The sequence below is a fragment of the Oncorhynchus keta genome, chromosome 7 (genome assembly GCF_023373465.1).
Source record: "Oncorhynchus keta strain PuntledgeMale-10-30-2019 chromosome 7, Oket_V2, whole genome shotgun sequence".
NCBI classification, from domain to species: domain Eukaryota; kingdom Metazoa; phylum Chordata; class Actinopteri; order Salmoniformes; family Salmonidae; genus Oncorhynchus; species Oncorhynchus keta.
In genome coordinates, this window is record NC_068427.1 from 39,740,828 (window position 1) to 39,767,125 (window position 26,298).

General features: G+C 53.1%; 1 protein-coding gene across 1 annotated transcript in view; it reads right to left on the reverse strand.

Moving 5' to 3' along the window:
* The window catches only part of LOC118386429 (potassium voltage-gated channel subfamily H member 8-like), a 249,493-nt gene that overhangs the window by 222,157 nt on the left and 1,038 nt on the right, over positions 1-26,298 (reverse strand). The window lies entirely within an intron of this gene.

Consider the following 26,298-nt stretch of genomic DNA (forward strand, 5'->3'; position numbering starts at 1 on the left):
TCCTGTCTCTCTCCTCTCTCCCTCCATCACTCCATCCTCTCTCCTTCCCTCTCTTTCTCCCATCCTCTCTCCCTATCTCTCATCCTCTCTCTCTCCTCTCCCATCCTCTCTCCCTCCATCACTCTCCCATCTCTCTCCCTCCGTCACTGCTCCCCATCCGCTCTCCTCCATCTCTCTCCCCCCATCTCTCTCTCCTCTCTCCCCATCCTCTCTCCCATATCTCTCCCTCCCCTCTCCCATCCGCTCTCCCCATCCTCTCTCCCCCATCACTGCTCCCATCCTCTTTATATCCATCCTATTCCCATCCTCTCTCCCTCCATCACTACTCCATCCTCTCTCCCCTCCATCACTACTCCCATCTCTCCTTCCATCACTCCCATCCTCTCTCCCTATATCCGTCAAAATATATCTCTCTCCCCCATCGTCCTCCCTTCTAAATCATCACTATTCCCATCCTCTCTCCCCCATCACTATTCCCATCTGCTCTCCCTCATCACTCCCCATCCTATCCTTCTCCCTCTCTCCTCTCCATCACTATATATCCTCTCTCCCTCCATCACTACTGCCCATTCTCTCTCCTCCCATCCGTCACTGCCCCCTCCTCTCTCTCCATCCTCTCTCCTTCCTCTCTCTCCCCATCCCTCCCATCCTCTCCTCCATCTCTCTCCCTCTCTCCTATCTCATCTCTCCCTCATCCTCTCTCCTCCATCACTCCCATCTCTCTCCCTCCATCTCTCTCCCTCCTCACTCCTCCCTCTCTCTCTCCCCATCTCTCTCTCTCTCCTCTCTCTCCTCCGTCTCCTCTCTCCCCCATCCTCTCTCCCCCATCACTCTCTCTCTCCCTCCTCACTCTCCCATCCTCTCTCCCCCATCACTCTCTCCCCCATCTCTCCCCATCACTCTCATCCTCTCCCCCATCTCCCTCCTCCTCTCTCTCCCCCCCATCCTCTCTCCCTCCATCCTCTCCCATCCTCTCCCTCCATCACTACTCCCATCCTCTCTCCCCATCCTTTCCCCCATCACTCTCCCATCCTCTCTCCCCCCCTCTCTCCCTCCATCACTACCTCCTCGTCTATCTCCATCACTACTCCCATCCATCTCTCCCTCCATATCACTTTCTCGTCATCCGTCTCTCCCCCATCCTTTCTCCCATCCTCTCCCTATCATACTCCCATCCTCTCTCCCCCGTCATCTTCCCCCATCCTCTCCCCCATCCACTGCTCCCCCCATCCTATCCGTATCTCTCCCTCCATCACTACTCCTCCATCCACTGTCCCCATCCTCTCTCCCTCCATCATCTCTCCCCGTCCTCTCTCCCTTCGTCATCTCTCCCGTCCTCCTCCCCCATCCTCTCCCTCCATCCACTACTCCCATCCTCTCTCCCCCCATCCCTCTCCCCTCCATCCTCTCCCTCCATCCTTTCTCCCCATCCTCTCCCTCCATCCTACCCCCATCCTCTCTCCCCATCACTACTCCCATCCTCTCTCCCCCATACTCTCTCCCTCCATCACTATCCCCATCCTATCTCCCTCCATCACTCTCCCATCCTCTCTCCCTCCATCATGACTCCCATCCTCTCTCCCTCCATCCTGCTCCCATCGGTCTCTCCCCCCATATCACTATTCCCATCCCTCTCTCCCCTCCATCCGCTCTCCATCCTCTCTCCCTCCATCCTCTTCCCCCCCATCACCACTCCCATCCTCTCTCCCCCATCACTACTCCCACCCTCTCTCCCTATCCTCTCTCCTCCCATCCTCTCTCCCTCCATCCTCTCCCCATCGTCACTACCCCCATCCTCTCTCCCTCCATCACTACTCCCCATCCTCTCTCCTTCCATCCTCTCCACTTCACCTCTCTCTCTCCCTCCATCCTCCCCTCTCTCCCTCCATCTCGCTCCCATCCTCTCTCCCTCCGTCACTATCCCCATCCTCTCTCCCCGTCACTCTCCCGTCAAATCTCTCTCCCTCCTCTCTCCCCCATCCTCTCCCATCCTCTTCCATCCCCCTGCTCTGCATCCTCTCTCCTCCATCACTCTCCCATCCTCTCTCCCCCATCACCATCCTATATCTCCCTCTCACTATTTCCCATCACTACTCCCTCCTCTCTCCCCATCCTCTCACCCTCCATCACTGCCCCGTCACTCCCATCCTCTCTCCCTCCATCACTACCCCATCCTCCTCTCCCCCCATCCTCTCTCCTCCCCCATCACTACTCCCATCCTCTCTCCCTCCATCACTACCCCATCCTCTCTCCCTCCATCACTACCCCCATCCTCTCTCCCTCCATCATTACCCCCATCCTCTCTCCCTCCATCCTTTCCCATCCTATCTCCCTCCATCACTACTCCCATCCTCTCTCCCCCATCCTCTCTCCCTCCTCTCTCCTCCCATCCTCTCTCCCCCATCCCCCCTCCCTCCCATCCTCTGCCCCCATCCTCTCTCCCCCATCACTCTCTCTCCCCATCACTCTCCCCCCCCCTCTCTCCCTCCATCCTCCCATCCTCTCTCCCCCAGTCACTGTTCCCATCCTCTGCCCCCATCCTCTCTCCCTCCCTCCATCACTGCTCCCATCCTCTCTCCCCTCCATCCATCACTGCCCATCCTCTCCCTCCATCATCCTACTCCCATCCTCTCTCCCTCCATCACTACTCCCATCCTCTCCTCATCACTATTCCCATCCTCTCTCCCTCCATCACTACTCCATCCTCTCTCCTTCCATTCTCTCTCCCTCCATCCTCTACTCATCCCTCTCTCCTTCCATTATCTCCTCCATCCATATCTCCCCATCCTCTCTCCCTCCATCCCTCTCCCTCCTCTCTCCCTCCCTCTCTATCTCGTCCATCCTCTCTCCCTCCATCACTACTCCCCTCCTCTCTCCCTCTCATCCTCTCCCTCCAATCCTCTCTCCTCCTCCCTACTCCATTCTCTCTCCCTCCCATCACAACTCCCATTCTCTCTCTCTCCTCTCATCCTCTCTCCCTCCATCACTACTCCCATCCTCTCTCCCTCCATCACTCTCCCATCCTCTCTCCCCCATCCATCTCTCCCTCCATCCCCCCCATCCTCTCTCCCCCATCCCCCATCCTCCTCCATCCTCATCCATCTCTCCCTCCCCATCCTCTCTCCCCTCCATCACTGCTCCCATCCTCTCTCCCTCCATCCTCTCTCCCCTCTCTCCCCATCCTCTCTCCCTCCATCACTACTCCCATCCTCTCTCCTCCATCTCTCTCCCATCCATCCTTTCTCCATCCTCTCTCCCTCCTCTCTTTCTCCCATCCCATCCTCTCCCCTCATCACTACTCTCCCCCTCCCTCCATCCTATTCCCATCCTCTCAGCTCCATCACTACTCCCCTCTCTCCTCCCATCCTCTCTCCCTCCATCCCTATCCATCCATTCTCTCCCCATCCTCTCTCCCTCCTCTCTCCTCATCCCTCCCATCCTCTCTCCCTCCCATCACTCTCCCATCCTCTCTCCTTCCATCCTCTCTCCCTCCATCACTACTCCCATCCTCTCTCCCTCCATCCTCTCCGTCCTCTTTCCTATCCTCTCTCCCTCCATCTCTCTCCCATCCCTCTCTCCCTCCATCACAACTCATCCGCTCTCCCTCCATCTCTCTCTCCCCCATCATCTCCATCCTCTCTCCCATCATCACCCATCCTCTCTCCCCCATCTCCCTCTCTCCCTCCATCCTCTCTCCCCATCCATCACTACTCCATCCTCTTTCCTCTTTCTCACATTCCCATCCTCTCTCCCTCCTCCTTTCTCCATCCTCTCTCCTTCCATCCTCTCTACCCATCACCTCTCCCATCCACTCTCCCTCATTCTATTCCCATCCTCTCTCTTTCCTCCATCACTACTCCCATCCCTCTCTCCCATCTCTCTCTCCCCCATCACTCCTCTCCCATCCTCTTTCCCTCCATCACTCTCCCATCCTCTCTCCCTCATCTCTCTCTCCCATCTCTCTCTCCCCCATCACTCTCTCCTCTCTCCCTCCATCACTGCTCCCCATCCTCTCCCTCCATCACTACTCCCCATCTCTCTCTCCATCCTCTTCCCTCCTCCTCCTCCTCTCTCTCTCTCTCCCCCCATCCTCTCTCCCTCCATCCTCTCCCATCCTCTCTCCTTCCATCCTCTCTCCGTCCATCTCTACTCCCCATCCTCTCTCCCTCCATCACTACCCCATCCATCTCTCCCCATCCTCTCCCCCATCACTACTCTCATCCTCTCCCTCCATCACTCTCCATCATCTCTCCCTCCATCACTACTCACATCATCTCTCTCTCCATCACTACTCACATCCTCTCTCCCTCCATCACTACTCCCATTCTCTCCCTCCATCACTACTCCCATCCTCCATCACTACTCACATCCTCTCTCCCCCATCCTCTCTCCCTCCATCACTTCTCCCATCCTCTCTCCCCCCATCCTCTCTCCCTCCATCAATACTCCCATCATCTCTCCCCCCATCCTCTCTTTCTCCATCACCACTCCCATCCTCTCTCCCCCATCCTCTCTCCCTCCATCACTACCCCCATCCTCTCTCCCTCATCACTACTCCCATCCTCTCTCCTTCCATCCTCTCTCCGTCCATCACTACTCCCATCCTCTCTCCCTCCATCATATACCCCCATCCATCACTCTTCCATGTCTCCCCATATACGTCATCCGTCTCTCCCTCCATCCACTTTACTCCCATCCTCTCCCTCCATCACTCTCCCATCCTCTCTCTATCCATCACCCAATCCCATTCATATCCTGTCACTCTCCCCATCCATCCTCTCCTTCCATTATCTCTCCCTCCATCACTACTCCCATCCTCTCTCTCCTCTTTCTCCATCACTCTCCCATCCTCTCTCCTCCATCCTCTCTCTCTCTCCTCCTCCTACTCCATCCTCTCTCCCTCCATCACTACTCCCATCCTCTCTCCCTCCATCACTCTCCCTCCTCTCTCCCTCCATCCCTCTCTCATTCTCTCTCTCTCTCCCCATTCTCTCCCCTCCATCCTCTCCCCCTCTCCTCTCTCCCTCCCTCTCTCCCCCGTGGCTCTCCCATCCTCTCTCCTTCCATCACTCTCCCATCCTCTCTCCCCCTATCACTCTCCCATCCTCTCTCCCTCCATCCTCTCCCCCCATTCTCCTTCCATCCTCTCTCCGTCCATCCTCTCCCATCCTCAGCTCTCCCTCCATCTCTCCCATCTCTCTCTCTCAGTCGCTCTCTCCCTCCATCATACTCCCATCATCTCTCCCTCCATCACTCTCATCTTCTCTCCTTCCATCCTACTCCACATCCTCTATCTCCTTCCATCACTGCTCCCCAATCCTCTCTCCCTCCATCACTACTCCCATCTCTCTCCTTCCATCGTCTCTCCAATCCATCACCCTCCCCATCCTCTCTCCCTCATCACTACCCCATCTATCACTCTCCCATCCTCTCTCCGTCGCAATAAGTCCTCCATCACTACTCACATCTTCTCTCCCTCCATCCTCCCATCCTCATCCCCTCCCTCCATCCTCCATCACTACTCACATCCTCTCTCCCCTCCTCTCCACTCATCACTTCTCCCTCTCTCCCCCCCCATCCTCTCTCCCTCCAATACTCCCATCATCTCCCCCCCATCCTCTCTCCCTCCATCCTCTCCATACTCCCCTCTCCTCTCTCCCTCCCATTCTCCCATCCTCTCTCCTCTCCTCTCCCATCCTCTCTCCCTCCATCCCACTCTCCCATCCTCTCTCCCCCATCCTCTCCCCTCCATCCTCTCCCATCATCACTCCCTCCATCCATCCCCTCCCCACTCTCTCCCTCCATCCCATCACTCTCCCATCCTCTCCCTCCATCACTATACTCCATCCCTCCATCCTTCATCCCTCTCCCTCCATCACTATTCCCATCCTCTCTCCCTCCCATCACTACTCCATCCTCTCCCATCCCTCTCTCCCTCCATCCATCCTCCTCTCTCATCTCTCCCTCCATCACTACTCCCATCTCCTCCATCCTCTCTCCCTCCATCCTCTCTTTCATCTCCATCCTCTCCTCCATCACTTTCTCCCATCATCTCCCTCCATCACTATTCCCATCCTCTCTCCCTCCATCACTACTCCATCCTCTCTCCCTCCCATCCTCTCTCCTCCATCCTACTCCATCCATCTCCCTTCCATCCTCTCTCCCTCCATCACTCTCCCATCCTCTCTCCTCCATCACTACTCCCATCCTCCCTCCTCACTTCCATCCTCTCTCCCTCCATCCTACTCCCATCCTCTCTCCTTCTCCATCACTATTCCCATCCTCTCTCCCTCCTCACTCTCCCATCCTCTCCCATCCTCTCTTCCCTCCATCACTACTCCCATCCTCTCTCCCTCCATCACTCTCCCTCCATCACTACTCCCATCCTCTCTCCTTCCATCCTCTCTCCTCCATCACTACTCCCATCCTCTCTCCCTCCATCCTCTCCCTCATCCTCTCCCTCCCTCACTTCTCCCCATCCTCTCTCCCTCCATCGCTCCCTCCCCTCCCTCCATCTCTCCCCCATCCTCTCTTTCTTTCCCTCCATCACTATTCCCTCCCTTCTCCCTCCTCTCCATCCTCTCTCCAAGTCCTACCTCATCCTCTCCCATCCTCTCTCCCTCCATCACTATCTCCCATCCTCTCTCCCTCAATCATCTCCGCTCCCTCCATCCTCTCTCCCCATCCATCTCTCCATCACTACTCCCATCCTCTCTCCCTCCATCACTTCTCCATCCTCTCTCCCTCTCCCTCCCCCATCCATCCTCTCTCCTTCCCATCCTCTCTCCTCCATCACTACTCCCATCCTCTCTCCCCCTCTCTCTCCCTCCATCACTATTCCCATCCTCTCTCCCTCCATCACTGCTCCCTCCCCTCCCTCCCTCTCCTCTCCATCACTCTCCCCCTCCATCACTACTCCCATCCTCTCTCCTTCCATCCTACTCCCATCCTCTCTCCCTCCATCACTACTCCCATCCTCTCTCCCTCCATCACTACTCCCCTCTCCCTCCATCCTCTCCCCCTCCTAATCCATCCTCTCTCCCATCCTCTCTCCCTCCATCACTACTCCCATCCTCTCTCCCTCCATCACTACTCCCCATCCTCTCTCCCTCCATCACTACTCCATCCTCTCTCCCTCCATCACTCTCATCCTCTCTCCCTCCATCTCTCTCCCCCATTCTCTCCCTCCATCACTCTCTCCCATCCTCACTCTCCCTCCATCTCTCCCCCATCCTCTCTCCCGCCATCACTACTCCCATCCTCTCTCCCCCATCCTCTCTCCCTCCATCACTTCCTCCCATCCTCTCTCCCTCCATCACTACTCCCCATCCTCTCCCTCCTCCTACTCCATCCTCTCTCCCCCATCCTCTCTCCCTCCATCACTACTCCCATCCTCTCTCCCTCCATCCTCTCTCCCTCCATCACTACTCCCATCCTCTCTCCCTCCATCACTACTCCCATCCTCTCCCTCCATCACTACTCCCATCCTCTCTCCCTCCATCACTACTCCCATCCTCTCCCTCCATCACTACTCCCATCCTCTCCCTCCATCACTACTCCCATCCTCTCTCCCACCATCACTAATCCCATTCTCTCTCCCTCGATCACTGCTCCCATCCTCTCTCCTTCCATTATCTCTCCCTGCATCACTACTCCCATCCTCTCTCCCTCCATCACTACTCCCCATTCTCCCTCCCATCCCCTCCCTCCTCCTCCATCATCTCTCTCCCCATCTCTCTCCCTCCATCACTACTCCCATCCTCTCTCCCTCCTCCTCTCCCATCCTCTCTCCCTCCATCACTACTCCCATCCTCTCTCCCTCCATCACTACTCCCATCCTCTCTCCCTCCATCCCTACTACCATCTCTCTCCCTCCATCACTACTCCCATCCTCTCTCCCTCCCATCACTACTCCCATCCTCTCTCCCTCCATCCCATCTCTCCCTCCATCACTACTCCCATCCTCTCTCCTTCCATCACTACTCCCCATCCTCTCTCCCTCCATCACTACTCCCATCCTCTCTCCCTCCATCACTCTCTCCGTCCATCTCTCCCATCCTCTCTCCCTCCATCACTACTCCCATCCTCTCTCCCTCCATCATCTACTCCCATCCTCTCTCCCTCCATCACTACTCCCATCATCTCTCCTCCATCCATCCTCTCTCTCCTCCATCACTACTCCCATCCTCTCTCCCTCCATCACTACTCCCATCTCTCTCCCTCCATCCTACTCCCTCCTCTCCCATCCTCTCACTACTCCCATCCTCTCCCCTCCATCACTACTCCCATCCTCTCTCCCTCCACCCCATCCTCTCTCCCCCATCCCTCTCCCCTCCATCACTACTCCATCATCTCTCCCTCCATCACTACTCCATCCTCTCTCCCTCCATCACTACTCCTCACCCCCATCTCTCCCTCCATCACTTCTTCCATCCTCTCTCCCTCCATCAATACTCCCATCCTCTCTCCCCATCCTCTCTTCCCTCCATCACTACCCCATCCCCTCTCCCCATCCTCTCTCCCCCATCCTCTCCTCCATCCTCTACTCCCATCCTCTCTCCCTCCATCACTACTCCCATCCTCTCTCCCTCCATCACTACTCCCATCCTCTCTCCTTCCATCCTCTCTCCCTCCATCACTACTCCCATCCTCTCTCCCTCCATCACTACTCCCATCCCTCTCCCTCCATCACTACTCCCATCCTCTCTCCTTCCATCCTCTCTCCGTCCATCACTACTCCCATCCTCTCTCCCTCCATCACTACCCCCATCCATCACTACTCCCATCCTCTCTCCCTCCATCACTACTCCCATCCTCTCTCCCTCCATCACTACTCCCATCCTCTCTCCCTCCATCACTACTCCCATCTCTCTCCCTCCATCACTACTCCCATCCTCTCTCCCCCATCCTCTCTCCCATCACTACTCCCATCCTCTCTCCCTCCATCACTACTCCCATCCCTCTCTCCCTCCATCACTACTCCCATCCTCTCTCCCTCCATCACTACCCCCATCCTCTCTCCTCCATCTCTCTCATCCTCCATCCTCTCTCCCCCATCCTCTCTCCCTCCATCACTACTCCCATCCTCTCTCCTCCATCACTACCCCCATCCACTACTCCCCCATCCTCTCTCCCCCATCACTCCTCTCCCATCCTCTCTCCCATCCTCTCCCCTCCATCCTCTCTCCCTCCATCCCTCCATCATCTCTCCCCATCCTCTCTCCCTCCATCACTACTCCCATCCTCTCTCCCCCATCCTCTCTCCCTCCATCACTACTCCCATCCTCTCTCCCTCCATCACTACTCCCATCCTCTCTCCCTCCATCACTACTCCCATCCTCTCTCCCTCCATCACTACTCCCATCCTCTCTCCCTCCATCACTCTCCCCCATCCTCTCTCCCTCCATCACTACTCCCATCCTCTCTCCCCCCATCCTCTCTCCCTCCATCACTACTCCCATCCTCTCTCCCCCCATCCTCTCTCCCTCCATCACTACTCCCATCCTCTCTCCTCCATCACTACTCCCATCCTCTCTCCCTCCATCCTCTCTCCCTCCATCACTACCCCATCCTCTCTCCCTCCATCACTCTCCCATCCTCTCTCCCTCCATCACTACTCCCATCCTCTCTCCTCCATCACTACTCCCATCTCTCTCCCTCCATCACTACTCCCATCCTCTCTCCCTCCATCACTACTCCCATCCTCTCTCCCATCCTCTACTCCATCCTCTCTCCCTCCATCACTACTCCCATCCTCTCCTCCCTCTCCATCACTACTCCCATCATCTCCCTCCATCACTACCTCCCATCCATCACTACTCCCATCATCTCTCCCTCCATCACTACTCCCATCATCTCTCCCTCCATCACTACTCACACCATCTCTCTCTCCATCACTACTCACATCATCTCTCTCTCCATCACTACTCACATCCTCTCTCCCTCCATCACTACTCCCATTCTCTCCCTCCATCACTACTCCCATCCTCCATCACTACTCACATCCTCTCTCCCCCATCCTCTCTCCCTCCATCACTTCTCCCATCCTCTCTCCCCCCATCCTCTCTCCCTCCATCACTACCCCCATCCTCTCTCCCTCCATCACTCCATCCTCTCTCCCATCCTCTCTCCCTCCATCACTACTCCCATCCTCTCTCCCTCCATCTCTCCTCCATCCTCTCTCCCTCCATCACTACTCCCATCCTCTCTCCCTCCATCACTTCTCCCTCCATCACTCTCCCATCCCTCCATCACTACTCCCATCCATCACTCTCCCATCCTCTCTCCCTCCATCACTACTCCCATCCTCTCTCCCTCATCCTCCCTCTCCCATCCTCTCTCCCTCCATCCTCTCCCCATTCTCTCTCCCTCCATCACTACTCCCATCCTCTCTCCCTCCATCCTCTCTCCCTCCATCACTACCCCATCCTCTCTCCCTCCATCACTACTCCCATCCTCTCTCCCTCCATCACTACTCCCATCCTCTCTCCTTCCATCCTCTCTCCCATCCATCACTCCCCCATCCTCTCTCCCTCCATCACTACTCCCATCCTCTCTCCTCCATCACTCTCCCATCCTCTCCCTCCATCACTACTCCCATCCTCTCTCCCTCCATCACTCCCATCCCTCCATCCATCTCTCTCCCATCCTCTCTCCCTCCATCACTACTCCCATCCTCTCTCCCTCCATCACTACTCCCATCCTCTCTCCCTCCATCACTCCATCTCTCTCCCTCCATCACTACCCCATCTCTCCTCATCACTACTCCCATCCTCTCCCTCCATCACTACTCCATCCTCTCTCCCTCCATCACTAATCCCATCCTCTCTCCTCCATCACTCTCCCATCCTCTCTCCTCCATCACTACTCTCTCCCTCCATCACTACTCCCATCCTCCATCCCCCATCCTCTCTCCCTCCATCACTACTCCCATCCTCTCTCCCTCCATCCTCTCTCCATCACCCCCCCATCCTCTCCCATCCTCTCCCTCCATCACTACTCCCATCCTCTCTCCCTCCATCACTACTCCCTCTCTCCCTCCATCACTACTTCCCTCCATCCTCTCTCCCTCCCCCATCACTCTCTCTCCCTCCATCACTACTCCCATCCTCTCTCCCCATCCTCTCTCCCTCCATCACTAACCCCATCTCTCTCCCTCCATCCATCTCTCTCCCTCCATCACACCCCCATCCTCTCCCTCCATCACACTCCCATCCTCTCTCCCTCCCATCACTACTCCCATCCTCTCTCCCTCCATCCTCCCCATCCTCTCTCCCTCCATCACTACTCCCATCCTCCTCCTCCATCCCTCTCCATCCATCACTCTCCCCATCCTCTCTCCCTCCATCACTACTCCCATCCTCTCTCCCCATCCTCTCTCCCTCCATCACTACTCCCATCCTCTCTCCCTCCATCACTACTCCCATCCATCTCTCCCTCCATCACCTCCCCATCCTCTCTCCCTCCATCACTACTCCCATCCTCTCTCCCTCCATCACTACTCCCATCCTCCTCCCTCCATCCTCTCTCCCCCATCTCTCTCCCTCCATCACTACTCCCATCTCTCTCCCTTCCATCCTCTCTCCCTCCATCTCTCTCCCATCCTCCTCCATCACTCTCCCATCCTCACTACTTCCCATCCTCTCTCCCTCCATCACTACTCCCATCCTCTCTCCCTCCATCACTACTCCCATCCTCTCTCCTCCATCCTCTCTCCCTCCATCACTACTCCCATCCTCTCTCCTTCCATCCCTCTCTCCCTCCATCACTCTCCCATCCTCTCTCCCTCCATCACTACTCCCCATCCTCTCTCCTCCATCTCTCTCCCTCCATCTCTCTCCATCCTCTCTCTCCCTCCATCACTAACTCCCATCCTCTCTCCCTCCTCTCTCCCTCCATCACTACTCCCATCCTCTCTCCCTCCATCACTACTCCATCCTCTCTCCCTCCATCACTCTCCCATCCTCTCCCTCCCTCCCTCCATCCTCTCCCCATCCTCCATCACTACTCCCATCCTCTCTCCCTCCATCACTACTCCCATCTCTCTCCCCCCACTAATCCCATCACTCTCTCCATCCTCTCTCCTTCCATCCTCTCTCCCTCCATCACTACTCCCATCCTCTCTCCCTCCATCACTACTCCCATCCTCTCCCCCTCCATCACTACTCCCATCCTCTCTCCCTCCATCACTACCCCATCCTCTCTCCCTCCATCACTCTCCCATCCTCCCTCACTACTCCCATCCTCTCTCCCTCCATCACTACTCCCATCCTCTCTCCCTCCATCACTACTCCCATCCTCTCTCCCTCCATCCTCTCTCCCTCCATCACTACTCCCATCCTCTCTCCTTCCATCCTCTCTCCCTCCATCACTACTCCCATCCTCTCTCCCTCCATCCTCTCTCCCTCCATCACTACTCCCATCCTCTCTCCCTCCATCACTACTCCCATCTCTCTCCCTCCATCACTACTCCCATCCTCTCTCCCTCCATCACTACTCCCATCCTCTCTCCCTCCATCACTACTCCCATCCTCTCCCCCATCCTCTCTCCCTCCATCACTACTCCCATCCTCTCTCCCTCCATCACTACTCCCATCCTCTCTCCTCCATCCTCTCTCCCTCCATCACTACTCCATCCTCTCTCCTCCCCTCTCTCCCTCCATCACTACTCCCATCCTCTCTCCCTCCATCACTACTCCCATCCTCTCTCCCTCCATCACTACTCCCATCCTCTCTCCCTCCATCACTACTCCCATCCTCTCTCCCTCCATCACTACTCCCATCCTCTCTCCCTCCATCACTTCCATCCTCTCTCCCTCCATCACTACTCCCATCCTCTCTCCCTCCATCACTCCCTACTCCTCCATCCATCCTCTCTCCCTCCATCACTACTCCCATCCTCTCTCCCTCCATCACTACTCCATCCTCTCTCCCTCCATCACTACTCCCATCCTCTCTCCCTCCATCACTCTCTCCCATCCTCTCTCCCTCCATCACTACTCCCATCCTCTCTCCCTCCATCCTACTCCCATCCTCTCTCCATCACTACTCCCATCCTCTCTCCTCCCATCCTCCTCTCTCCTTCCATCCTCTCTCCCTCCATCACTACTCCCATCCTCTCTCCCTCCATCCCTCCTCCCATCCTCTCTCCCTCCATCACTACTCCCATTCTCTCTCCCTCCATCACTACTCCCATCCTCTCTCCCTCCATCCTCACTCCCATCCATCTCTCCCATTCTCCTCCATCACTACTCCCATCCTCTCTCCCTCCATCACTACTCCCATCCTCTCTCCTCTCCATCACTACTCCATCCTCTCTCCCTCCATCACTACTCCCATCCTCTCTCCCTCCATCACTACTCCCATCCTCTCTCCTTCCATCTCTCTCCCTCCATCACTACTCCCATCCTCTCTCCCTCCATCACTACTCCCATCCTCTCTCCCTCCATCCTACTCCCATCCTCTCTCCCTCCATCACTACTCCCATCCTCTCTCCCTCCATCACTACTCCCATCCTCTCTCCTTCCATCCTCTCCCTCCATCACTACTCCCATCCTCTCTCCTCCTCCATCCTCTCTCTCCCCATCCATCTCTCCCTCCATCACTACTCCCATCCTCTCTCCCTCCATCACTACTCCCATCCTCTCTCCCTCCATCACACTCCCTCCTCTCCCCCATCTCTCCCCTCCCCATCCTCTCTCCCTCCATCACTACTCCCATCCTCTCTCCCTCCATCACTACTCCCATCCTCTCTCCTTCCATCCTCTCTCCCTCCATCACTACTCCCATCCTCTCTCCCTCCATCACTACTCCCATCCTCTCTCCCTCCATCACTACTCCCATCCTCTCTCCCCCATCCTCTCTCCCTCCATCACTTCTCCCATCCTCTCTCCCTCCATCACTACTCCCATCCTCTCTCCCCCATCCTCTCTCCCCATCCTCTTCTCCCATCCTCTCTCCCTCCATCACTACTCCCATCCTCTCTCCCTCCATCACTACTCCCCATCTCTCTCCCTCCATCACTACTCCCATCCTCTCTCCCTCCATCACTACTCCCATCTCTCCTCCATCTCCTCCTCCATCACTCTCTCTCCCATCCTCTCTCCCTCCATCACTACTCCCATCCTCTCTCCTCCATCCTCTCCCATCCATCTCCTACTCCCATCCTCTCTCCCTCCATCACTACTCCCATCCTCTCTCCCTCCATCACTACTCCCATCTCTCTCCCTCCATCACTACTCCCATCCATCTCTCCTTCCATCCTCTCTCCCTCCATCACTACTCCCATCCTCTCTCTCCATCCTCCCTACTCTTCCATCCTACTCCCATCCTCTCTCCCTCCATCCTACTCATCCTCCTCCATCACTCTCCCATCCTCTCCCTCCATCACTACTCCATCCTCTCTCCCTCCATCACTACTCCCATCTCTCTCCCTCCATCACTACTCCCATCCTCTCTCCCTCCATCACTACTCCCATCTCTCTCTTTTCCATCTCTCCCTCCATCACTACTCCCATCCTCTCTCCCCCATCCTCTCTCCCTCCATCACTACTCCCATCCTCTCTCCCCATCCTCTCTCCCTCCATCACTCTCCCATCCTCTCTCCCTCCATCACTACTCCCATCCTCTCTCCCTCCATCACTCTCTCCATCCATCTCTCCCTCCATCTCTCCTCCCATCACTGCTCCCCCATCCTCTCTCCCTCCATCACTACTCCCATCCTCTCTCCCTCCATCCCTCCATCCTCTCTCCCATCCTCTCTCCCTCCATCACTACTCCCATCCTCTCTCCCTCCATCACTACTCCTCTCCCCTCCATCACTACTCCCATCCTCTCTCCTCCATCACTACTCCCATCCTCTCTCCCTCCCTCCCATCCTCTACTCCCATCCTCTCTCCCTCCATCACTACTCCCATCCTCTCCATCCCCATCCTCTCTCCCTCCATCACTATCCCTCTCTCCCATCCTCTCTCCCTCCATCACTACTCCCATCCTCTCTCCTCCATCTCTCCCTCCATCACTCTCCATCCTCTCTCCCCCATCCTCTCTCCCTCCATCACTACTCCCATCCTCTCTCCCTCCATCACTACTCCCATCCTCTCTCCTCCATCTCTCTCCCTCCATCACTACTCCCATCCTCTCTCCCTCCATCACTACTCCCATCCTCTCTCCCTCCATCACTACTCCCATCCTCTCTCCCTCCATCACTACTCCCATCCTCTCTCCCTCCATCACTACTCCCATCCTCTCTCCCTCCATCACTACTCCCATCCTCTCTCCCTCCATCCTCATCTCCATCCTCTCCTCCCTCCATCCTCTCCCATCCTCTCTCCCTCCATCATCCTCTCCTTCCATCTCTCTCCTCCATCCCTACTCCCATCCTCTCTCCCTCCATCACTACTCCCATCCTCTCTCCCTCCATCACTACTCCCATCCTCTCTCCCTCCATCACTACTCCCATCCTCTCTCCCTCCATCACTACTCCCATCCTCTCTCCCTCCATCACTACTCCATCCTCCCTCCTCCTCCCATCCTCTCTCCCTCCATCACTACTCCCATCCTCTCTCCCCCATCCCTCCATCACTACTCCCATCCTCTCTCCCTCCATCACTTCCCATCCTCTCTCCTCCATCCTCTCCCATCCCTCCATCACTACTCCCATCCTCTCTCCCTCCATCACTACTCCCATCCTCTCTCCTTCCATCCTCTCTCCCTCCTCACTCTCCCATCCTCTCATCCTCCTCCCTCCATCTCCCATCTCTCTCCTCCATCACTCTCCCATCCTCTCCATCCTACTCCCATCCTCTCTCCCTCCATCACTCCCATCCTCTCTCCCATCCTCTCTCCCTCCATCACTACTCCCATCCTCTCTCCCTCCATCACTACTCCCATCCTCTCATCCTCCATCCTCTCTCCCTCCATCACTCCCTCCATCACTCTCCCATCCTCTCTCCCTCCATCACTACTCCCATCCTCTCTCCCTCCATCACTCCACTCCCATCTCTCTCTCCTTCCATCCTCTCTCTCCTCCATCACTACTCCCATCCTCTCTCCCTCCATCACTACTCCCATCCTCTCCCTCCATCACTCCCACTCCCCATCCTCTCTCCCTCCATCACTACTCCCATCCTCTCTCCCTCCATCACTACTCCCATCCTCTCTCCCTCCATCACTACTCCCATCCTCTCTCCTCCATCACTACTCCCATCCTCTCTCCCTCCATCACTACTCCCATCCTCCCTCCATCACTACTCCCATCCTCTCTCCCTCCATCACTACTCATCCATCCTCCTCTCCTCCTCCATCCTACTCCCATCCTCTCTCCCTCCATCACTACTCCCATCCTCTCTCCCTCCATCACTACTCCCATCCTCTCTCCTCTCTCCCTCCATCACTACTCCCATCCCTCCCTCCACTACTCCCATCCTCTCTCCCTCCATCACTACTCCCATCCTCTCTCCCTCCATCACTACTCCCATCCTCTCTCCTTCCATCACTACTCCCATCCCTCCATCACTACTCCCATCCTCTCTCCCTCCATCCTACTCCCATCCTCTCTCCCATCCTCTCTCCCTCCATCCCTACTCCCATCCTCTCTCCCTCCATCCTACTCCCATCCTCTCTCCCTCCATCCTACTCCCATCCTCACTCTCCCATCCTCTCTCCCTCCATCACTTCTCCCATCCCTCTCCCTCCATCCCTCCCATCCTCTCTCCCTCCATCCTCTCTCCCCATCCTCTCTCCCTCCATCACTACTCCCATCCTCTCTCCCTCCATCACTACTCCCATCCTCTCTCCCTCCATCACTACTCCCATCCTCTCTCCCTCCATCACTACTCCCATCCTCTCTCCCTCCATCACTACTCCCATCCTCTCTCCCTCCATCACTACTCCCATCCTCTCTCCCTCCATCACTACTCCCATCCTCTCTCCCTCCATCCTACTTCCATCCTCTCTCCTCCATCCTACTCCATCTCTCTCCCTCCATCACTACTCCCATCCTCTCTCCCTCCATCACTACTCCCATCCTCCTCCCTCCATCACTACTCCCATCCTCTCTCCCTCCATCACTACTCCCATCCTCTCTCCCTCCATCACTACTCCCATCCTCTCTCCCTCCATCACTACTCCCATCCTCTCTCCTCCATCCTCTCTCCCTCCATCACTACTCCCATCCTCTCTCCCTCCATCACTACTCCCATCCTCTCTCCCTCCATCACTACTCCCATCCTCTCTCCCTCCATCACTACTCCCATCCTCTCTCCCTCCATCACTACTCCCATCCTCCTCCCCTCCATCCCACTACTCCCCCCCATCCCATCCATCCTCTCCCTCCATCCTACTCCCATCCTCTCTCCCTCCATCACTCTCCCATCCCTCTCCCTCCATCACTACTCCCATCCTCTCTCCCCATCCTCTCTCCCTCCATCACTACTCCCATCCTCTCCATCCCTCCCATCACTCTCCCATCCTCTCTCCCTCCATCACTCTCCCATCCTCTCTCCCTCCATCACTACTCCCATCCTCTCTCCCTCCATCTACTCCCATCCTCTCTCCCTCCCATCCTCTCTCTCCTCCATCACTACTCCCATCCTCTCTCCCTCCATCACTACCCCCCTCCTCCCTCCTCCCTCCATCTCTCCCTCCATCCTCTCTCCATCCTCCTCTCCCTCCATCACTACTCCCATCCTCTCTCCCTCCATCACTACTCCCATCTCTCTCCCTCCATCACTACTCCCCCATCCTCTCTCCTCCTCCATCCTCTCTCCCTCCATCACTACTCCCATCCTCTCTCCCTCCATCACTACTGCCATCCCCTCCATCCTACTCCCATCCTCTCTCCTTCCATCCTCTCTCCCTCCATCACTACTCCCATCCTCTCTCCTCCATCCCTCTCTCCATCACTACTCCCATCCTCTCCTCCCTCCATCACTCCTCCCATCCTCTCTCCCTCCATCACTACTCCCATCCTCTCTCCCTCCATCACTACTCCCATCTCTCTCCCTCCATCACTACTCCCATCCTCTCTCCTCCATCCATCCTCTCTCCCTCCATCATCTCCCATCCTCTCTCCCCCATCCTCCTCTTCCCTCCATCACTATTCCCATCCTCTCTCCCTCCATCACTACTCCCATCCTCTTTCCCTCCATCACTACTCCCATCCTCCATCACTACTCCCATCCTCATCACTACTCCCATCCTCCATCCTCTTCCCTCCATCACTACTCCCATCCTCCCTCCCTCCATCCATCACTACTCCCATCCTCTCTCCCTCCATCCTCTTCCCTCCATCACTACTTCCATCCTCCCTCCATCCTCTTCCCTCCATCACTACTCCCATCCTCCCTCCCTCCATCCTCTTCCCTCCATCATTCCCTCCATCATTCCTTATCCCTCCATGATTACTTCCATTCTCCCTCTCTCCATCTTCTGATACTGTACTGTCCATCTTCTGTAATGTTTCACACCCAAGCCTCCCCTCCTTGCCCATTCATCTAGAGACTACTATTTGTTTCTACACAAAATACATGCACAGATAATAACAGTCTTCTTGTCAGGCATATAATCCTCCAGACAACATGTGTAATTGTGCATCTTTCCTATCAAGAGTGCAGTACATACACTACAGCAAGTTTCAAACCAGTGGCTACACTAAACCACCACCAGTGCCCATTCTCAATCTTTATCCGCCCCAGAGTGCACGATGACTATTGTCTAAGACAACCCTAGGAAAGACACCTGGCTGTGACGACCATGCTCCGTTGCTAAGCTGCTTTCATCGCCTCACAATGGACCAGTTCAGCAGAGCAGGTGATAAGTTGTGGGAAGGAAGATGGGGGGGAAAGGAAATGGGACTGGATGCAGGTGAGAAAGAGAGGAGAGAGGGAGAGAGGCGAGAGAGGGAGAGAGGCGAGAGAGGTGGAGAAGAGAGAGGCGAGAGAGGGAGAGAGGCGAGAGAGGTGGAGAAGAGAGAGGCGAGAGAGGGAGAGAGGCGAGAGAGGTGGAGAAGAGAGAGAGGCGAGAGGGGTGGAGAAGAGAGAGAGGAGAGAGAGGAGAAAGGGGTGGAGAGGAGAGAGGGAGAGAGGAGAAAGGGGTGGAGAGGAGAGAGGGAGAGAGAGGCGAGAGGGGTGGAGAAGAGAGAGAGCGGAGAGAGAGGTGGAGAGGAGAGAGAGCGGAGAGAGAGGAGAGAGAGCGCATCTGGTCTGGTCTGTCCCACAGAGGTCTCTACCTGTTGAACAGACTTACCCTAACTTAATTATCACAAACCAGGATGGCATATGAAAATGGCTGAATAACTAATTTGAAGCCTGAGTGGTGCATTTCTGATTAAGGGGGTTGAGAGGTAATATAGTGGGTATTGATGTGTGTGAAGCAAATTAGATTAAAATGAGTCTAGACAGCCAATTCTTTCTCTGACTCTAATCAACATAGGATTTGCAAGTAATGGTCATGTTGGTGGTGATGGTGGTAGTAGTGGTGGTGGTAGTAGTGATGGTGGTAGTAGTGATGGTGATAGTGTTGGTAGTAGTGATGGTGGTAGTAGTGGTGGTAGTGGTAGAGACGTGGATGGGGATGTGAAAGTGGGTGATGTGTAACCACACCATGGAATGCAGACAGAGGCTCTGAAGCTTGGCCTGCTGTTGTATACCAGAGAGTGGTGGTAAACTGCATCATACCGAGGGAAGAAAGAAGGTCGCTCTCAGCCAACTTAGGAAAAGTAATAACATGCGTCACATCGAGAGGAGTCCTAAAAATAACAGCATCATGTTTCCAGAAGTATGATTCAGGTTGATGGTTTGATGTGTGACTAGACATGGGGTGGCAGAGGTCGTTAGGCCACACAGCATCTCCTTCAGTGTTACGATGGGTTAACCTTTGTTTTTGAACCTGGGTCTTCTGTGCCCTGTTCACCACTAGACTGTGTTACCCTGCTGAGCTAAAGCCTAGACATCTCACTCTGGAAGCCAACGCAAGTCTTCAGATCTTAGGGAAGTCTTTCTCTCTCTCTCTCTCTCTCTCTCTCTCTCGCTCTCAGAAAGAACCTGCACACTTGTTGAATCAGAGTTGTGTCCACGTTGAACCCAGCTGGAATAGATGTTGAATTGACACCTGTGCCCAGTGGGAAATGAGTTTCTCTGTATTTCTTTGTCAGACTGTTTATAAAACACAAAGCTTTGCGTGTTTGTTTGTTGCAGGCAATAGCGAGATGCAGGAACAAAATGGCTTTATATTTATCTCCACGGCGGCGGCGTTGTTTAAACGCTCTGGTTCACACTCGGCAGATCCCTGTCCCTTGTCTGACAACACCGAGAGGTCGCAATGAATCCTTGACATCCATGGGAGTTAATTACAATGACTTCTCTTAGATTGCTGGAGGTGGGTAATTAGTGTTTGAACAGCAAACGAATGCTGCAAATAGATACATTTTAAAAAGGCCTGTGTTTTTGTAGCTCTCAGAGGAGAAATTGACTGGATCTCTTTCGTATGAGCAGAGTTCATTTGGATGCAGGATAGTTGGAAAGAACGTGTGTGGATGGCTCTGTGAAGGAACGCGTGTGGATGGCTCTGTGAAAGAACGTGTGTGGATGGCTCTGTGAAGGAACGTGTGTGGATGGCTCTGTGAAAGAATGTGTGGTTGGCTCTGTGAAGGAACGTGTGTGGATGGCTCTGTGAAGGAACGCGTGTGGATGGCTCTGTGAAGGAACGCGTGTGGATGGCTCTGTGAAAGAACATGTGTGGATGGCTCTGTGAAGGAACGTGTGTGGATGGCTCTGTGAAGGAACGTGTGTGGATGGCTCTGTGAAGGAACGTGTGTGGATGGCTCTGTGAAGGAACGTGTGTGGATGGCTCTGTGAAAGAACGTGTGTGGGTGGCTCTGTGTGGGATGGCTCTGTGAAGGAACGTGTGTGGAGAACGTGTGTGGATGGCTCTGTGAAAGAACGTGTGTGGATGGCTCTGTGAAAGAACGTGTGTGGGTGGCTCTGTGAAGGAACGTGTGTGGATGGCTCTGTGAAAGAACGTGTGTGGGTGGCTCTGTGAAAGAACGTGTGTGGGTGGCTCTGTGAAGGAACGTGTGTGGATGGCTCTGTGAAAGAACGTGTGTGGATGGCTCTGTGAAAGAACGTGTGTGGATGGATCTCTGTTGGATGAGCCAGCGTCTGTTAATCTGGATATATAGGCGTTGGAAGTTGAAGGGGCTTATTGCGTTCTGGCTGGTGGGTGGATACTTGAGTCACTTGGTTGGGTTGGACTACAGTCAAACTGTTGAAGCAGCTCTAGCACTGAGGACTAGAGGGTGCCTGCTTGCCTGCTCTCAGGAAAGACCAAGGACTGTTTTTGCTCTTTAATTTAGTTTAGTTTTTCAAAGGAGAGCGGTCTTGGAGTAATACACAATGCACTCATGCCTATGACAGAGAAAATAATATAAATAATTACAGACAATTAGTAGGCTAATATGCATTGGTGAGCAGAGGAAATGTCAAGAAATCCATTGATTGACAGGTAAAGCACACACACACACACCAACATTCAATAATAACAGGTTATCCCTACTGTCTATATCTATGCATGATTGTGTTCCATACCATTTCCTTTGTAAAGCTGTAACTAAATCAAACACTAACTGCTGAAGAGACACATTAAGGTTTTCAACTAAATGAAACAACCTCATGACAGGATTAGTTATAGCCTAGCAACATTAGATGCAGAAGGCTTTCACTCATTGAATGGTTATGGGTCTGAATAAATAACAGCTATAGCCTACCGCCATCGTGCGTTTACTCTTCTTTCAAACTACCCCTGACTTCTATTGGCTGCAGTATTTAACATTCAGCAAACAAGAGCTTGCGGCCCCCTTCGAATAGTCTATTGGTATAAGAAATGCAAAAAATATCAAATCATTTCCAGCAAGCTATTCTAGCTTTTCGTGCATGGGACTCCAAGAGCTAAGGAGTGTTTCTTAAGGAGAGGTCAGTGGGGCGCAGGTGGATGCGTATTGCGCAGGAGACCGAGGCTATAAGTTAGAAGCTTATTATGCATAACCCATCATTAATTAGCGAAATATAAGGCTAATACTGCATTGAATGTAATAACAGAAAATGGTAGGCTAGGACATCTATATATAGGGCTATATACAGTGCATTCGGAAAGTATTCAGACCCCTTGGACTTTCCACATTTTGTTACGTTACAGCCTTATTCTAAAATTATTTAAATTGTTTTTTTCTCCCCAAAATCAAATCTACACACAATACCCCATAATGACAAAGCAAAAACAGGTTTTTATAAATGTTTGCTACGGAAATATCAATATCACATAAGTGTTCAGACCCTTTACTCAGTACTTTGTTGAACCACCTTTGGCAGCGATTACAGCCTTGGGTACGACTCTACAAGCTTGGCACACCTGTATTTGGGGAGTTTCTCCCATTATTCCCTGCAGATCCTCTCTAACTATGACAGGTTAGATGGGGAGCATCTTCTGCAAATCTCTCCAAAGATGTTTGATCGGTTTCAAGTCCTGGTTCTGGCTGGGCCACTCAAGGACATTCAGAGACTTGTCCTGAAGCCACTGATACATTGTCTTAGCTGTGTGCTTAGGGTCATTGTCCTGTAGGAAGGTGAACCTTCACCCCAGTCTGAGGTCCTGAGCACTCTGGAGCAGATTTTCATCAAGGATCTCTCTGTACTTTGCTCTGTTCATCTTTCCTTTGATTCTGACTAGTCTCCCAGTCCCTGCCGCTGAAAAACATCCCCACAGCATGATGCTGCCACCACCATGATTCAACTCAGGTTTCCTCCAGACGTGATGCTTGGCATTCCGGCCAAATAATTCAATTTTGGTTTCATCAGACCAGAGAATCTTGTTTCACATGGTCTGAGAGTCCTTTAGGTGCCTTTTGGCAAACTCCAAGCGGGCTGTCATGTGCCTTTTACTGAGGAGTTGCCACTACCATAAAGGCCTGTTTGGTGGAGTGCTGAAGAGATGGTTGTAATTCTGGAATATTCTCCCATTTCCATAGCAGAACTCTGGAGCTCTGTTCTAGTTCTTGGTCACCTCCCTGACCAAGACCCTTCTCCCCCGAATGCTCAATTTGTTCAGGCGGCCAGCTCTAGGAAGAGTCTTGGTGGTTCCAAACTTCTTCCATTTAAGAATGATGGAGGCCACTGTGTTCTTCTGGACCTTCAATGCTGCAGAAATGCTTTGGTACCCTTCCCCAGATCTGTGCCTCGACACAATCCTGTCTCGGAGCTCTACAGACTATTCCTTTGACCACATGGCTTGGTTTCTGCTCTGACACGCACTGTCAACTGTGGGACCTTAGACAGGTGTGTGCCTTTCCAAATCATGTCCAATCAATTGAATTTACTGCAGGTGGCCTCCAATCAAGGTGTAGAAACATCTTGAGAATGTTCAATGGAAACAGGATGCACCTGAACTCTATTTCGAGTCTCATAGCAAAGGGTCAGAACACTTACAGTGTACAGTGGGGAGAACAAGTATTTGATACACTGACGATTTTGTAGGTTTTCCCACTTACAAAGCATGTAGAGGTCTGTAATTTTTATCATAGGTACACTTCAACTGTGAGAGACGGAATCTAAAACAAAAATTCAGAAAATCACATTATGATTTTTAAGTAATTAATTTGCATTTTATTGCATGACATAAGTATTTGATACATCAGAAAAGCAGAACTTAATATTTGGTACAGGAACCTTTGTTTGCAATTACAGAGATCATACGTTTCCTGTAGTTCTTGACCAGGTTTGCACACACTGCAGCAGGGATTTTGGCCCACTCCTCCATACAGACCTTCTCCAGATCCTTCAGGTTTCGGGGTTGTCGCTGGGCAATACGGACTTTCAGCTCCCTCCAAAGATTTTCTATTGGGTTCAGGTCTGGAGACTGGCTAGGCCACTCCAGGACCTTGAGATGCATCTTACGGAGCCACTCCTTAGTTGCCCTGGCTGTGTGTTTCGGGTCGTTGTCATGCTGGAAGACCCAGCCATGACCCATCTTCAATGCTCTTCCTGAGGGAAGGAGGTTGTTGGCCAAGATCTCGCGATACATGGCCCCATCCATCCTCGACTCAATACGGTGCAGTCGTCCTGTCCCCTTTGCAGAAAAGCATTCCCAAAGAATGATGTTTCCACCTCCATGCTTCATGGTTGGGATGATGTTCTTGGGGTTGTACTCATCCTTCTTCTTCCTCCAAATACTGCGAATGGAGTTTAGACCAAAAAGCTATATTTTTTTCTCATCAGACCACATGACCGTCTCCCATTCCTCCTCTGGATCATCCAGATGATCATTGGCAAACTTCAGATGGGCCTGGACATGCGCTGGCCTGAGCAGGGGGACCTCGCGTGCGCTGCAGGATTTTAATCCATGACGGCGTAGTGTGTTACTAATGGTTTTCTTTGAGACTGTGGTCCCAGCTCTCTTCAGGTCATTGACCAGGTCCTGCTGTGTAATTTACGAATGTTCAACACCCTTTGAATATGGCCAGTGTCCGTAAACTTCGTCAAAAACAAGCATAATTAAATTGTTGCCTACAGCACAGTTACAGTAACCAACGCTCTGGATAACATGAAAATAGCTTAACCAGCTCTGCTAGGGTGAATAAAATGGTCAGAGTGAGGTGTTCTCTCATTTGTGTCTGGAAGTAGCTAGCCAACGTTAGCCAGTTAGCTTGGGTGCTTGACTGCAGTTGACCGCTCGGATCAACCCTACTTCTTGGCCAGAGCGTCCAGTGTGCGCTCTGAATGCTCCGAGAGCGAAACTTATGAACAGACAATCTGACAACGCTCTAGATTTACGAACGGAATGCCCAGAGGGCACTCTGGCACTACGGATTGAATTTACGAACACACTCAAAATAATTAAATGTTTAGCTAGTCATTTGTTATGCTAACAAGCTAACAAGAGGTTGCATAGGAACAGCATCAACTTCCGGGTAAACAGGCGAAGCTCTAGTACACTCAACTGAAACGATACGGTTCGTTTACAGTACACTAAAATAAACTAATAGTATACAGTCTGTAGTATCTACTCATTAAGTATGTTAGTATGGGTATTCGAACACAGCTGGGGTGTCTGTTCCCACCCTGAGCGTTGATGATTCATGCAGAGGCGTTAGAGAAGACAGATTTAGACATGTAATTTAACTGTTCCATTTCACGCCATGCTGTTCATATAAATTATTTGTTATTATTTACCGGTTTCAAAGCAGTTATTTATCCCGGGAAAAGGGGAGTGGTTTCGGGCGGTAAATCCCAGTAAATCTAGGTAACCGGGCTCCCACCATTCAACCCTAATCACAACGGATCAAAAGCCCTGCTTCGAACTCCACCTCCCACTTCCCCAGCACTTGTCCTAAAACCTTTTTTAACGCGCTGTGTTTACTGCTTTACTGAAATAGGAATATGCAGCTGTAAAAGAACATCAACAAGTATCTTCTGATCAAATCATATATCATGGTTGAAGATAGCCCTTGACCATGATTCTCACTTCCATTACTTTTCATTCCACATAAGAGTCACTGAACAAAGGCATATTTTTTGTTACGTGTGGTTAGGAGCCCTGCCACTTGGTCTGAGCATGAACACGCATTGCTTGCCTGTGGTTTTGGAAGCATAAGGACTTTGTCTTTCATATCAGCGAGATATATATATTTTTTTTAACAAAAGGTTAAATTGATACACACCTTTATAGGGTTGGCGTTAGTGTTCCCACATGGCCATATCTCCATGTTACAGCGCTTGTTTAAGGAAGACAGATGGAAGACATGCATGGCCACCTGTGCTGATTAGCTATCTAGCATGCTCCGAACGCCTGTGTGTGTATTGGTGTAACTGAGAAGGAAGTATAGGACATCAACTGGAGGCACACAGCGATTGTGGATCTGTGCAAAACTGCAGGTTTCTCCAAGACATTGAGTGCATTTATTTTATTTTTCAAGCTGATATAAAAGATAAGGGGCATTTCAGTATATGATTTGAAAACCGGTTTGAAAGCGATGATTGTTGACGTTTCTAAACGTTAAAACACAGCGTTGGAATTGTAGTTCACGTGGCGCCATCAGTGAGCGAATGTAAGCGCTGTAAACCCTACATAAGGTTTTCGAGAGCTAGGTTGGAGACAGCTGGGGTGAATGGTGATAGATGGACATTATCTGCCAGTGCATTATTAAACAATGGATCACAGTATTGCAGTTAAACGTAGCAGGTGCGCTAAATCACACGGAAACTTAAGAATCAAGTTAGGTCTATCCGCGTGCACCATTGTAAGCTTGGA